At 41.8% G+C, this 14,047-nt stretch overlaps 1 protein-coding gene across 7 annotated transcripts in view; it reads left to right on the top strand.

Annotated features, from left to right (window-relative positions):
- Positions 1-14,047, top strand: part of akt3a (v-akt murine thymoma viral oncogene homolog 3a) — a 442,785-nt gene that overhangs the window by 385,071 nt on the left and 43,667 nt on the right. The window lies entirely within an intron of this gene.

The raw sequence follows: 14,047 nt of genomic DNA on the forward strand, positions 1-14,047 counted from the left end.
ATTAACTTGCATTTTCTTGAAGAAAATTATACAAAGTTCTATAAAATGTGGTAAGATGCACATTATTGTAATTTTTAATTGCTTTTCCTAACTCAATTTTCAATTCTCTAAGCTGAATAGAGAACAATTGAAAACAAATTGTTCCATTAATTGTGAAAGAATGTCACAAGAAATCTACTAGGCAAACTTAGCTGGTTGAGCAGCACCTGTGGTGAAAAGGAACTGTCAAAGTTTCAGGTTAAAATCGTTCATCAGGATTGGGTGTGGAGAGGGAATTTAACCAGTGTGAGGAAAGGAGAAGCAGTGAGACAAGCCTGAGATGATTGGTGCACTGGTGGGTGGAGAGAGGGAAGTGTTGAAGTTAAAGGATGGTGGGCAGGGAGAGGGAGAGGTGGAGTTGTGAGACATGATAGATGGAGGCAGATAAAAAATAAAGGCAGATAGAGCCAGGAGTTTGGGGGTGGGGGTGGGGTGGGGTGGAGGTGAGAGTGAAGCTGGCGATGAGGGAAAAAAAGTCTTAATGAAATTCTGAGTGACTCTTTAAAAATTGAGTTAATTATTACAGCTGCTACTGATATCTTGTTCTGTGGTTAGATATGCAGTCTGAAATTATTTGAGAGAAATCAGGATCACAATATAGTTGGTTCAAGTTCAATATTGTTTACTTTAACTCTTGGTCCTAATTTTGTTGAATTGATTTTTAACCTTTTGTACATTTATTTAACATTAACGTAATCTCAAATTCCTGTGTCCTTTATTTGCGTTCAAAAATTATATCTGAATGTGTTGGATACTAGTTGTCATAAGCAGAATTTGATCGGCTTTGCTCTATATTTCCAATAAGCTGTAAAATCCAGAAGTAGCAGTCCTTTTGTGTTTTATGTAATCTGTTTTTGCATTTATCTTTGATAAGTTTTAACCAATGTTGGATATAACAGTATTTGAAAAAATTTAAAAGATGCAAGTTAAAAATTACTGAACTGAATTGACTTTATTTCTTATATCCTTCACATACATGAAGAGTAAAAATCTTTGCATTATGTCTCCATCTAAAATGTGCAATGTGCAATCATAGTAATTTATAATAAATAGAACAATCAATGTAATATAGAGTACACTCAAATCAGCGTGAGTTCATTAGACTGATGGCCTGGTGGAAGAAGCTATCCCAGAGCCTGTTGGTCTTGGCTTTTATGTTGCGATACAGTTTCTCGGATGGTAGCAGCTGGAATAGATTGTAGTTAGGGTGACTCGGGTCCCCAGTAATCCTACGAGCCCTGTTTACACACCTGTCCTTGTAAATGTCCTGAATTATGGGAAGTTTGCAACTACAGATGTGCTGGGCTGTCCACACCATTCTCTGCAGAGTCCTACGATTAAGGGAGGTACAGGTCCCAAACCAGGCAGTGATGCAACCAGTCAGAATGCTTTCAATTGTGCCCCTGTAGAAAGTTCTTAGGATTTGGGGGCCCATACCAAACTTCCTCAACCGTCTGAGGTGAAAGAGGTGCTGTTGTGCCTTTTTCACTACACTGGCGTGTAGAGACCACGTGAGGTCCTCGGTGATGTGGATGCTGAGGAACTTAAAGCTGTTCACCCTCTCAACTCCAGATCCATTGATGTCAATAGGGGTGAACCTGCCTCCATTCCTCCTGTAATCCACAACCAGCTCCTTTGTTTTTGCGACATTGAGGGAGAGGTTGTTTTCTTGACACCACTGTGTCAGGGAGATGACTTCTTCCCTGTAGGCCACCTTGTTATTTTTTGAGCTAAGGCCAATCTGTCTTAGCACTGTAGAGAAATAAAATGCAAGTTCCAAGATTTCCCCAAGCAAGGCAGAGAATGAGGGGCGACTTGGAAAGCTAGTGAAGTCCATTGTTCCAAATTTATTAATGACTGGTGAAAATGACATTGGCAGAAGACTAGAACTAAAATGCTCTGATGGTTAGTAAATAATGCACGGCTGTGGCAGAGGTTCAAAGCAAGAGAATTGAGAAAAACATAAACTGGTAGTCAAGCAGCATGGAAGCAAGTCCTCAGGTGATTGAGTTCATGTTTGCCATAGTATACCTAACATTGCTAATTAAATTTCCAGCACTCAATTCAAGTTACGGTGTTTGTTTAAACATTTGTTAAATGTCATTAGAGTACTTGCCCCCCTTTCCCCCACTTTCAGCTAGTGCTTTTGAGATTTCAGCAATCTTGTGTGGAAAAAAATTTTGCTCAAATCTTTTAAATTTTTTATCTTTTACCTTAAACCTATGCTCTCTAGTTTTACATACCTGTGGTAAGGATGAATTTTCTCGTTGTCTCTCTCATCTGTTTTTCCTGGTAATTTTGTATATCACATTCAGATCCCATTTGGTGTTCTTTACTTCAAAGCATCAAACACAACCTATCCGGTCTCTTATAGCTGAAATGCTCCATTGTTGGTATAGCCTACCTAATGCATTTAAAATCATAGATGGGAATTTCAACAGGCCTTTTTATTTGGAAAAATTCTCCACTTAATTATCAGAATAGCACCAGGGGTCCCAGCACCCTCAACAACTACTATACTATGATTGGAATTGCCTGAAGTTCCATACCTAGACCAGATTTTAGAAAACCTGATCACTTGACTGTCCTTCTACCTGCATACAGACAGAGGCTAAAGAACAAGACTTCAGAGACAAGAGCAATAGAGGTTGTTGTGAGAGTTAGAGGAGTGGCTATGGGATTGCTTCAAGTCGGTGGACTCAATCATATTCAAGGATTCATCAGAGGATCTGAATGAAGACAAGACAGTAGTCATGGGCTTTATATAAAAAAAACACTTGTCAGTGAGGGTGTCCCCACGAAATTATTCAGTCTTTCCTAACCAGAAGCCCTTGAGTAAACCATGAGATCCCCAATCTGCTGGGGACTAGATCAGTGGCATTCAGATTTGGTGATCAAGCAAGATGCAAGTGTCAGGTACAATTTCCTGAAAACCATATTGTCTGCGAAGTGTCAATTCTGGACCAAGCATGGATCACTGAAGGATGCTTGACAGTTGTATCAGGCCTCTTACAACATGAAACCAAGTGGCATAGGTGACAATAAGGCTTAGCTCGCATATGAGCTCCATGCCTTCTGTGTTCATTTTAGCAGTCAAAGCATGGAGGAAATTTCACTGGGGTGGGGTATCTGGCTGAGTACTGAAAACCTATGCTGATCAGCTGGCTGGAGAGTTCACGATATCTTTAACCTCTCGCTTCTGCAGCCTGAGGTAGCCACCTGCTTCAAGCAGACTTCATTTATACTGGGGGGGGGTTTAAGAATAATGTAGTAACCTTCCTCAATGACTATCATCCAGTATGTGATGAAACATAAACAGAAGTTTATGCCTCAGAAGTTACTTGGATCCACTCCAATTTGCCTGACAGCACAAACAGTCCACAACAGGTGCTATTTCATTGGCTCTTCAACCAACTCTGGAACATATGGACAGCAAAGGTGCATGCATCAAAATGCTCTTTATCAGCTAACAGATTGGTATACAATATTATCATCCCCTTAAAATTAATCATTGTTTCAAGGCCTTGGCCTTAATGCCCCCTTGTGCAACTGGATCCTCAATTTCCTTACCTGCAGATCTCAGTCAGTTTGGATAGGCAACAACATCTCTTCCATGATCTTCATCAACATAGGTGTACCACAAGGATGCATGCTTAGCTCCCGGTCTCCTGGCTTTGTACTTATGACTGAAGCTCTGCACAGCTCCAATGCCATATTTAAGTTTGCTGATGACACCTCTGCCGTAGGCCAAATCAAAGGTGGTGACAAATCAGCATATAGGAGGGGGATTGAAAATCTGCCTGAGTGGTACCACAACAGCAGCCTCTCAATCAGTGTCAGCAAGACCAAGGAGCTGATTATTAATTTTAATAGGAGGAAACCAGAAGTACATGAGCCAGTCCTCATCAGGGGATCAGAGGTGGAGAGGGTCAGCAACTTTAAATTCCTCAGTGTTTTAATTTTAGAGTAACTGCCCTGGGCCCAGCATGCAAGTGCAATTACAAAGCAAGCATGGCAGTACCTCTACTTGCCTCTCTCTCTCACTCTCTCGCTCTCGCTCTTGCTAGTACTCTCTCGCGCTCTCCCTCCCACTCTCTGTCTCCTGGAGGAGCTCAGCAGGTCAGAAATGAAAATGAATAAATGGTTGATGTTTCGGACGAAGACCCTTCTTCAAGACTTGTATAAATGTGTGCTGGAGAGTACATTGACTGGTAGCATCATGGCCTGGTATGGAAACATTAATGCCCTTGAACAGAAAACACTACAAAAAGTAGTGGATGCAGCCCAGTCCATCATGCTTAAAGCCCGCTCCATCATTGAGTACATCTACACAAAGTGCTGTTGCAAGAAAGCAGCATCTATCTTCAAGGACCCTCACCACTGAGGCCAAAGCTTTCTTCTCGCTGCTGCCATCCAGAAGAAGCTGCAGTAGCCTCAGGACCCACACCACCAGGTTCTTGATATTTATTGCTTACTTTTTTTTCTTTTGTATTTGCATATGTAACACCCTGGTTAAGATTTTTATTGCTATGCTGTAGGTATTTCATTTTAGCAGTTCTGTAAGAGCAGTGTATTCATTCTGCTTTCAGCTTGTTTGGTTTTGAGTTTAGATAAGAGGCTACTTATTCAACTTAGGAATGTGCTGTCAGCTAATCAAGATTGTGGAATTGGGAGAACATTCTGTAGAGCAGAGCACTGTGTTGAAGGTCTTTGTTGGCGGGAGATGGAAGAAGATGGAAAAAATGGCTGAGGATGACATCCCTGTTGCACAAGATGCTTTGTGCAGATGAATTACTTCAAGTAGGAAGAACCAGTACTCCTGTAGAAGACCTATTTCTTTGAGATGGATTTCGAGCTATGTGGAGAAGTTGGTGTGTGTGTGTGCGAGTGGCAGTCAAGTTCAAGATCACCACCAACTTAAGTGCATATTTGACTGTTTAAGAGTCAAAACAGTTTTTCTTTCTTTCATTCACTTAATAGCTGCTTGTTTAAATTAACATCCTTAAATATACTTTATAATTGTGTGCAGTGTACAAGCAACACACACAAGATGCTAGTGGAACGCAGCAGGCCAGGCAGCAACTATAGGACGAAGCACTGTTGACGTTTTGGGCTGAGACCCTTCGTCCTGTCAAAACATCACCAGTGCATATTCATATAGATGCTGCCTGGCCTGCTGCGTTCCACCAGCATTTTGTGTGTGTTGCTTGAATTTCCAGCATCTGCAGATTTCTTGCTGGGAGCAGTAAATCGCAAAGCATTCACACAAACCGGGGTTTGGGTGGGCGAGACATCCCAACCTCATGGATTTGGCGGGACCAAAATTGTATACAGCCTAGATGTACAAAGCTGGAGAAGGGTGCGTGTATCGATGAGAATCCAGTGCCTGTTAGCGAGGTGTTAATGAGCAAACACAAGGAAATCTACAGATGCTGGAAATTCAAACAACACACACAAAATGTTGGTGGAACACAGCAGGCCAGGCAGCATCTATAAGGAGAAGCACTGTCGATGTTTCGGGCCGAGACCCTTCGTCAGGACAAGAGCTGGTTAATGAGCTGGTTTTCCTGAGATGCCCAGTATAAGGGGGATTCATGTGGTTTGTTGTCTTTTTCACAGTGGTTGTTTGTCCATCCTGTTGCTAGCTATTACGTTTATTGAATTTACTCTATATTCCTGCAAGAAACCAAATCTCAGGATTAACTATAGGTCAGTGGGACTAGGCAGAAAAATGCCAAGAAGGCCTGTTTCTGTACTGTAATTTTTCTGTTTCTATTGCATATAGTGATATAGTGGCATTTATGTACTTTGATAATAAATTTACTTTGTATTTCAATAATTATCTGACTTAACTTTGATCCCTTCATGAACAAACATACTGTTAATTGGCTGTTCTGCTGTTATCTCACACCTTTTCTGTGGCTAGAGTAGATTTGAAAATTTCTGTCAGAGCCCCACCAATCATCTCCTTTGCCTCTTATAGCATCGTCGGATCAAGCCCTGGGGACTTGTCTAACTTCTAAGCCTCCATTGTAATTTGTGTTAAATTTTACCCATCCCTCTTCTTGAATTCTTTAGCTAGGATATTTTATTCAGTCAAGGGATGTGGCAGCATTTTAATTGCCCATCCCTAATCTTGAATGCCCTTGGTGGTGAGTACATATAAGAAATACAGTTGGCCCTCCATATCCGCGAGTTCTGCATGCGTGGATTCAACCAACTGCGTATCAGGAAAGCCCGGGAGTTCTCTCTCCAGCACTCGTTATTTGAGCATGTCCAGACTATTTTTTCTTGTCATTGTTCCCTAAACAATACAGTTATAACAACTATTTACATAGCACTTGCATTGTATTAGGTACTATAAGTAATCTAGAGAAGATTTAAAAGTACAGGCAGTCCCCGGGTTATGAACGAGTTCCGTTCCTGAGTCCGTCTTTAAGTTGGATTTGAAGTCAGAACAGGTACATCCGGTATTATTTAGTGTAAGTTAGTCAAACGTTTGTCTTTGTATATAGTATACATTTTACCTTTCTATGCATATAAAACACTTAAGAAACGCATGTATTTCAATAATTAAACCACTGTGTTGCTTAGTAATAATTGTAGTTTTCATTGGGGCAGGGCCTTTCATATGCTCCATTAAAATTGTTCCGATCGTTGACCGACTGTAGCCTATCGTTTTTCTGATGACGGATTGTGTTTCACCTCTTTCTGATCGCTTTATTACTTCCACTTTATTTTCAACCGTGATCGTGATTATTTTTGTGAACAGAAACACTGCGGATTCAGAGCTGCGCTGGGTCCTAAAGACCACCGCAGTGAGACAGGTTAAATAAGGTCCTGGGTTTCGCTGGGTCCTAAAGACCACCTAACTGGTCCTCTAAATAAGGGACTTGAGCATCCGTGTTTTTTGGTATCCGCGGGGGTTCTCGGAACCAATCTCCCGCGGATAAGGAGGGCTGACTGTATTCATCTATTCTCCAACTCCAAGAACAAATTGCCTCACTGGTCCCTAATGAGACCAGTTGTTTCCCTGTTTATCCTTTAGCCCTCATTATGCTCTTTTTTTTGAAATATTGCTTAATCTTGCTCACAATTGCTATTTTCTGTCCCACTCTTCACTTTCTTGATTACTGTTTTGTTAAGCTGCCTGCCACTCCCCTCTTAGTTTATACTCCTGTAAGCCCATTCCTGTTTCCAGTTTTAGAATATCAGGATTGTTACTTAGTAAATGAAAACTCTGTGTGGCATGTCACAGACATATTAGTTGGCTGTCATTAGCTCTCAAGTAAAAGTGGCGGAGAATATCACTTAAATCTTAAATGGTTTTCAAAGTTTTTCAGTGCAACTTAAAATGCAATTTAAAAAATCCAGTTTGATAACCTCAAAAGTTACTTTGCATGTGAAAGTATTTTTTAGTAGTCTAACTCAGTGCTGCTAGACAAATAACTTTGGTGCTGTGTGATATTTCTATCGTGTTCTTGGGGAAAATGGATTCTAAATAATGGCAGATGGTGACAGATGGTAAAGGTGATACAGGTAGTTGTGAAATCCAATAATATCTTTGTGGAGCTGTTTTAAAACAGTGAGTTTCTGTTTTTGCCATTATATATTCTTTTTTGATTGAGACATTTTTAAGTATGTTACCATTGGTTGTTTGTATATAATGCTCAGATAATGAACCATCAATTAACTACTTCTATCATTAATGCTTATATTAAAATATCATAGATTGGAAGAAATTTGTAAATTTAGAAATACCATTCTTCCTTTTCTTTCAATGTAAGTAATGAGATAACCCTAATCCTTTAGAGTATTTCCACAAGCCAGCAATAAAGATTAAAAAAAACTTTGTTCATAATGTAATGTGAGTAGTGCTGGCAAAGCCACTATTTATTGGCAAGCCCCAATTTACCTCGAGGAAGTACATCTAAGATCTTAACTGCTGTAATCCAGGATGTTATGGGATTCACACATTGTTGCTGTACAGAGTAATACATGTGAAGGAACAGCAATTTCCAAGCTGCAATGTTTAATTACTCAGAGAGGAACCTTTAGGATGTAGCATTCCCATGCATCTGCTGTCCTAGCCCTTCTTGGTGGTCAAGTCCTTGGTGTGTCGAAAAACCCATAGCAAATTGCCAGAGTGCATTTTGTGGGTGACATGCATTGGGCCCATGCTGTGCTGGTGGGAAAGGATTTTTAGTGTTGAGGATCAAATGCCATTTCAGTGGGTTGCTTTGTCCTTGATATTGTCAGACTTAAATATGCACTCAGGTGGAGTAGAGTTTTCTTTGCATCCTATACTTGTATCTTGTATGGTGATTTTTTTCCCCCTGCAATTATAGCTACTGAAATCTCTGGTTTGTGGTGACATTGAAGTGACTCTTGGACACACTAGAGTCTAAAGATGCTGGAATCTGAGCAAATATTAAACTGCTGGAGAACTCATTGGGTTGAACAGCATTTGTGAAAAGGAAAAGAATGTATTGACTTGTGTCAAAATCCTGCATCAGGACTTAAACTCTTGTTAGATGTTCATTATTTTACATCTGCATTACTTGGATGTTAACAATGTGGGGTGTTAGTCTGACAGAGCCTTTAAATTATGAAATTATTTGGAACTGATCACGTAAGCAGAAGTCAGTTCAATAATATTCTAGTTGTGTAGAATACGATGCTATTACGCTCTCTTTGTACAGTTTTGTCCAGCTGTGCATTGTGTATCATTGTTCCTTTCATTTTATCTTAAGTTTGAATCTTTGAAAGAGCACGTTCAGTGGGCAAAATATATATTTTTTTAAATATTTGATTACAGTCATAAACCTAAAACTATAAACACAAGAAATTCTGCAGATGCTGGAAATCCAGAGTAACACATGTAAAATGCTGGAAGAACTCGGCAGGTCAGACAGCATCTATAGAAATTAATAGACAGTCAATGTTTTGGGCTGAGACCTTTCTTCGGGACTGGAAAGGAAGGGGAAAGATGGCAGGATAGAAAGGTGGGTGGAGGGTATGGAGGACGAGCTAGAAGGTGATGGGTGAAGCCAGGTGTGTAGGAAAGGTGATGGGCAGGTGAGGAGAAAGGGCAAGAGGCCAATGGGGAATAGAAGAGGAGGGAAGGGGAAAAATAAATATTTTACCAGAAGGAGAAATCAATAAGCATACCATCAGGCAGAATATAAGGTGTTACTCCTCCACCCTGAGAGTGGCCTCATCGTAGCAAAAGAGGATGTCATGGACCGACATGTGGGAATGGGAATGGGGATAGGAATTAAAATGTTTGGCCACTTTGGGTGGATACAACAGAGGAGTTTGACAAGGCATTCCTCCAGTATATGTTGGGTTTCACTAGTGTAGAGGAAACCACTTCAGGAGCACCAGATACAATAGATTACTCCAACAGATTTGCAGGAGAAGTGTTGCCTCATCTTGAAGGATTGGGACCCTGAATGGTGGTAAGAGAGGAGGTGAACAGGTCCATGTAACTCTTCTGTCACTTGCAAGGATATGTGCCAGGAGGGAGATTAATAGACAGGGACTAATAGACAAGGGAATCACAGAGGGAGCAATCCCTGTGGAAAGCAGAGAGTGGGGAAAAATAAAGATGTGTTTGCTGATAGGATCCTGTTGAAGATGGCAGATGTGGATGATGTGTTGAATATGGAGGGTCACGGGGTGGTAGTTGAGACAAGAGGGACTCTATCCCTGTTAAGGTGGTGGGAAGATGAAGTGAGTGCGGATGTCTGGGAAACAGAAGATGTGGGTGAGGGCAGCATCAGTGGTGGAGGAAGGGAAACCCATCCTTTGAAGAAGGAAGGCATTTCTGACGTTCTGGAAAGGAAAGCCTCATCCTGAGAACAGATAAGGCAGAGATGCAGGAACTGAGACAAGGAACTGTAAACATTGCATTTTTACAGGAGATGGGATGGGGAGAGATTTGGTCAAGATAGCTGTGGAAATAAGTAGGCTTATAAAAGATGTTGATAAACAGTTTGTCTCCAGAGATGGAGCCAGAGTGATTGAGAAATGGGAAAGAAATGTAAGAAATGGGCCATGAATTTAAGGGAAGGGTGGAAGTTGGAGGCAAAGTTGATTAAATTGATGAGCTCAGCATGGGTGCATGAAGCAGCACCAAAGCAGATGTCATTGTAGTGCAGGAAGAGTTGGAGAGCATTACTAGGGAAGGTTTGGAACATGTACTGTTTTACATTGCCGACAAAAAGGCAAGCTTAGCTGGGGCCTATTTGGGTGCACATGGCTACCTCTTGTGTTTGGAGAAAGTGGGAGGAGACAAAGGAGAAATTGTTGTGGTTGAAGACCATTTCTGCCAGATGGAGGAAGTGATGGTGGAGGGGAACTGGTTGGATCTTTTGTTGAAAAAGAAGCAAAAAACTTTAAAGCTGCTTTGATGAGGGATAGAAATGTATAGGGACTGGAAATCCATGGTGAAAATGAGGCAGTCAGGGCCAGGAAATTGGAAGGTGTGGAGATGGAGAGTTTGTGAATTATGCTGGATGTAGGTGGATGGGACTGAACCAAGAGGGATAGAATGGAGTCGAGGTATGCAAACATGGGTTCAGAGAGGCAGGAGCAGGCAAGTACAGTGGACCTACCCAGGCAACCAGGATTGTGGATCTTGGGTAGAAGGTAGAAATAAGCAGTCCAGGGTAACTGAACTGAGTTTGGTGGCAGTGATTGGGACTTCTCCAGAGTTAATGAGCTATTTTTAAAACATTGAGTGAGTGTCTTCAGGCTCCTGTCCCTCCTCCTTGATGTTAGCAATGATGCAGTTGGCTGAGTTTGTAACTTTCTGCAATTTTTTTCCCATTCTGTGCAGTGACCCCTCCATACCAGATAGTGGATCAACAGTTGGAAGGCTTTCCAGGGTACATCTGTAAAAATTTGCTAGAGTCTTTGGTGACATATCAATTCTCCTCAAACTCCTATTGAAATATAGCCACTCCATGTCCTCTTTATAATTTCATCAGTATATTGGGCCACTGATTGATCTCCAGAGATGTTGACACCCAGGAACTTGAAACAGCCTTTCCTTTCCACTGCTGATCCATTGATGAGGACTGGTTTGTATTCCTTTGACTTCCCCTTTCTGAAGTCCACAACCAATTCCTTCATCTTACTGATGTTTAGTGCAAGACCGTTGTGACATCACTCAACTAATTGATCGATCTCATTAGTTGGATGGAAAGCCAGCTGAATAAAATTCTCAATACATACTAGTTCTGTTTGGTTCTTTCAGCTGTTGCTGACATTGAGCATCCTTTTTAAGAGATATTTCTAGAAAATAAACTAGGAAGCTACTTCATGAAGTTGAAAATGTACAAAAAAATAAGAATTTTTCTTTGTAATTAATAATATATTCTAATTTGCAATACAGGTAGTCCCCGAGTTACGAACGTCCGACTTACGGACAACTTGTACTTATAAACCGAGGAAGGAGAACGCCGTCCACCATTTTAAGTTGGATCGCGATGCAGTCCGCCATTTTAAGTCCTTGCCGTTGACACTGTGTTGAGTGTTTAACTTTGTATTTGGCTTAAAATTTTCTTAGTAAGATTCACCCTGACCCCGCCCCCCCCCCCACCTCCCGTTCCGGTCGGCTGGTGGCACAGTGAGATCAGCACCAGGCTGGAGAACAGAGTTTCCCGAGTTCGATCCAGTGATAGACCGCTCCAGTGCTGGGTTGATGTTGATCCAGTGACTCCCGTACCATCCGTGCTGGGTTGATGTCGAACTCGCAACTCGACCTCGAAAAAAAAACCCACTACCACCTCCAGTTTAAATTCCCATGCGCAATATTGTGGATGATCAAATACCCAAACCCAGCACAGCCCCCAGTTGTCCCATTTAGCCTGTCTCAATGCGGTGCCCCTTAGGACCCAGCGGACCTCAGGAGCCGCCACCTGCAGCGTTTCTGTTCCAATTTCCAAGTGGAAATAATAAAGAGGTGAAACGCCATCGGTCATTGGAAGAGCATTAAGCTATAGCTGGTCAACGATCGGAACAATTTTAAAGGATAATGGATAAAGTAAGAATAATGGAGCATGTGAAAGGCACAGCCCCGATGAAAGCTACAATTATTACTAAGCAACGCAGTGGTTTAGTTATTGGAATACATACGTTTCTTAAGTGTTTTATATGCATAGAAAGGTAACGTTTGACTAACTGACGCTAAATAATACTGGATGTACTTGTTCCGACTTCCGTACAAATCCGACTTAAAGACGGACTCAGGAACAGAACTCGTACGTAACCCAGGGACTGCCTGTATATAACAGTGATCAAAAATTCTATCTCCTTTATCATAGCATTGGAGAGGGATAGGAACAGACAAGTTAGGAAAGCATTTAATTGGAGTAAGGGGAAATATGAAACTATCAGGCAGGAACTTGGAAGCATAAATTAGGAACAGATGTTCTCCTCAGGGAAATGTATGGTAGAAATGTGGCAAATGTTCAGGGGATATTTGTGTGGCGTTCCGATGCGACGGAAAGGATGGTAGAGTACAGAAACCGTGATGTACAAAGGCTGTTGAAAATCTAGTCAAAAAGGAGATTGCTGAGCACTTTGGCAATGATCTTTGCATCATCAATGGGGAATGAGAGAGGTTCCAGACGATTGGAGGGTTGCAGGTGGTGTTCCTTTATTCAAGAAAGGGAGTAGAGATAGCCCAGGAAATTATAGATCAGTGAGTGTAACTTCAGTGGGTGGTAAGTTGATGGAAAAGATCCTGAAAGGCAGGATTTATGAACATTTGGAGAGACATAATATGATTAGAGATAGTCAGCCTGGCTTTGTCAAGGGCAGGTCTTGCCTTACAAGCCTGATTGAATTTTTTGAGGATGTGACTAAACACATTGATGAAGGTAGAGCAGTAGATGTACTATATATGGATTTCAGCAAGGCATTTGACAAGGTACTCCATGCAAGGCTTATTGAGAAAATAAGGAGGCACGGGAACCAAGGGGACCTCGCATTGTGGATCCAGAATTGGCTTGCCCACAGAAGGCAAAGGGTGGTTCTAGACAGGTCAATTTCTGCATGGAGGTTGGTGACCAGTAGTGTGCCTCATGGATCTGTTCTGAGACCCCCTTCTCTTCATGATGTTTATAAATGACCTGGATGAGGAAGTGGAGGGATGGGTTAGTAAATTCGCTGATGACACAAAGGTTGGGGGTGTTGTGGATAGTGTGGAGGGGTGTCAGAGGTTACAATGAGACATTGATAGGATGCAAAACTGGGCTGAGAAGTGGCAGGCGGAGTTCAACCCAGGTAAGTGTGAGGTGGTTCATTTTACTAAGTCAAATATGATGGCAGAGTGTAGTATTAATGGTAAAACTTTTGGCAGTCTGGAGGATCAGAGGGATCTTGGGGTCTGAGTCCATAGGACACTCAAAGCTGCTGCACAGGTTGACTCAGTGGTTAAGAAGGTATACAGTGCATTGGCCTTCATTCACCATGGGACTGAGTTTAAGAGCCGAGAGGTAATGTTACAGCTATGTAGGACCCTGGTCAGACCCCGCTTGGAATACTGTGCTCAATTCGGGTCACCTCACTACAACAAGGATGTGGAAACCATAGAAAGGGTGCAGAGGAGATTTACAAGGATGTTGCCTGGATTGGGGAGCATGCCTTATGAGAATAGGTTGAGTGAACTCAGCCTTTTCTCTTTGGAGCAGCGGAGGATGAGAGGTGACCTGATAGAGGTGTATAAGATGATGAGAGGCATTGATTGTGTGGATAGTCAGAGGCTTTTTCCCAGGGCTGAAATGGCTAACCAAAGAAAGCATAGTTTTACGATGCTGGAAGTAGGTACAGAGAAGATGTCAGGGATAAGTATTTTTTAACGCAGAGAGTGGTGAGTGCATGGTATGGGCTGCCGGCAATGGTGGTGATGGAGGCAGATACGATAGGGTCTTTTAAGGGACTCCTGGATAGGTACATGGAGCTTGGAAAAATAGAGGGCTATAGGTAATTTCTAAAG

The sequence above is a fragment of the Hemitrygon akajei genome, chromosome 7, assembly GCF_048418815.1.
Source record: "Hemitrygon akajei chromosome 7, sHemAka1.3, whole genome shotgun sequence".
Lineage (NCBI taxonomy): Eukaryota > Metazoa > Chordata > Chondrichthyes > Myliobatiformes > Dasyatidae > Hemitrygon > Hemitrygon akajei.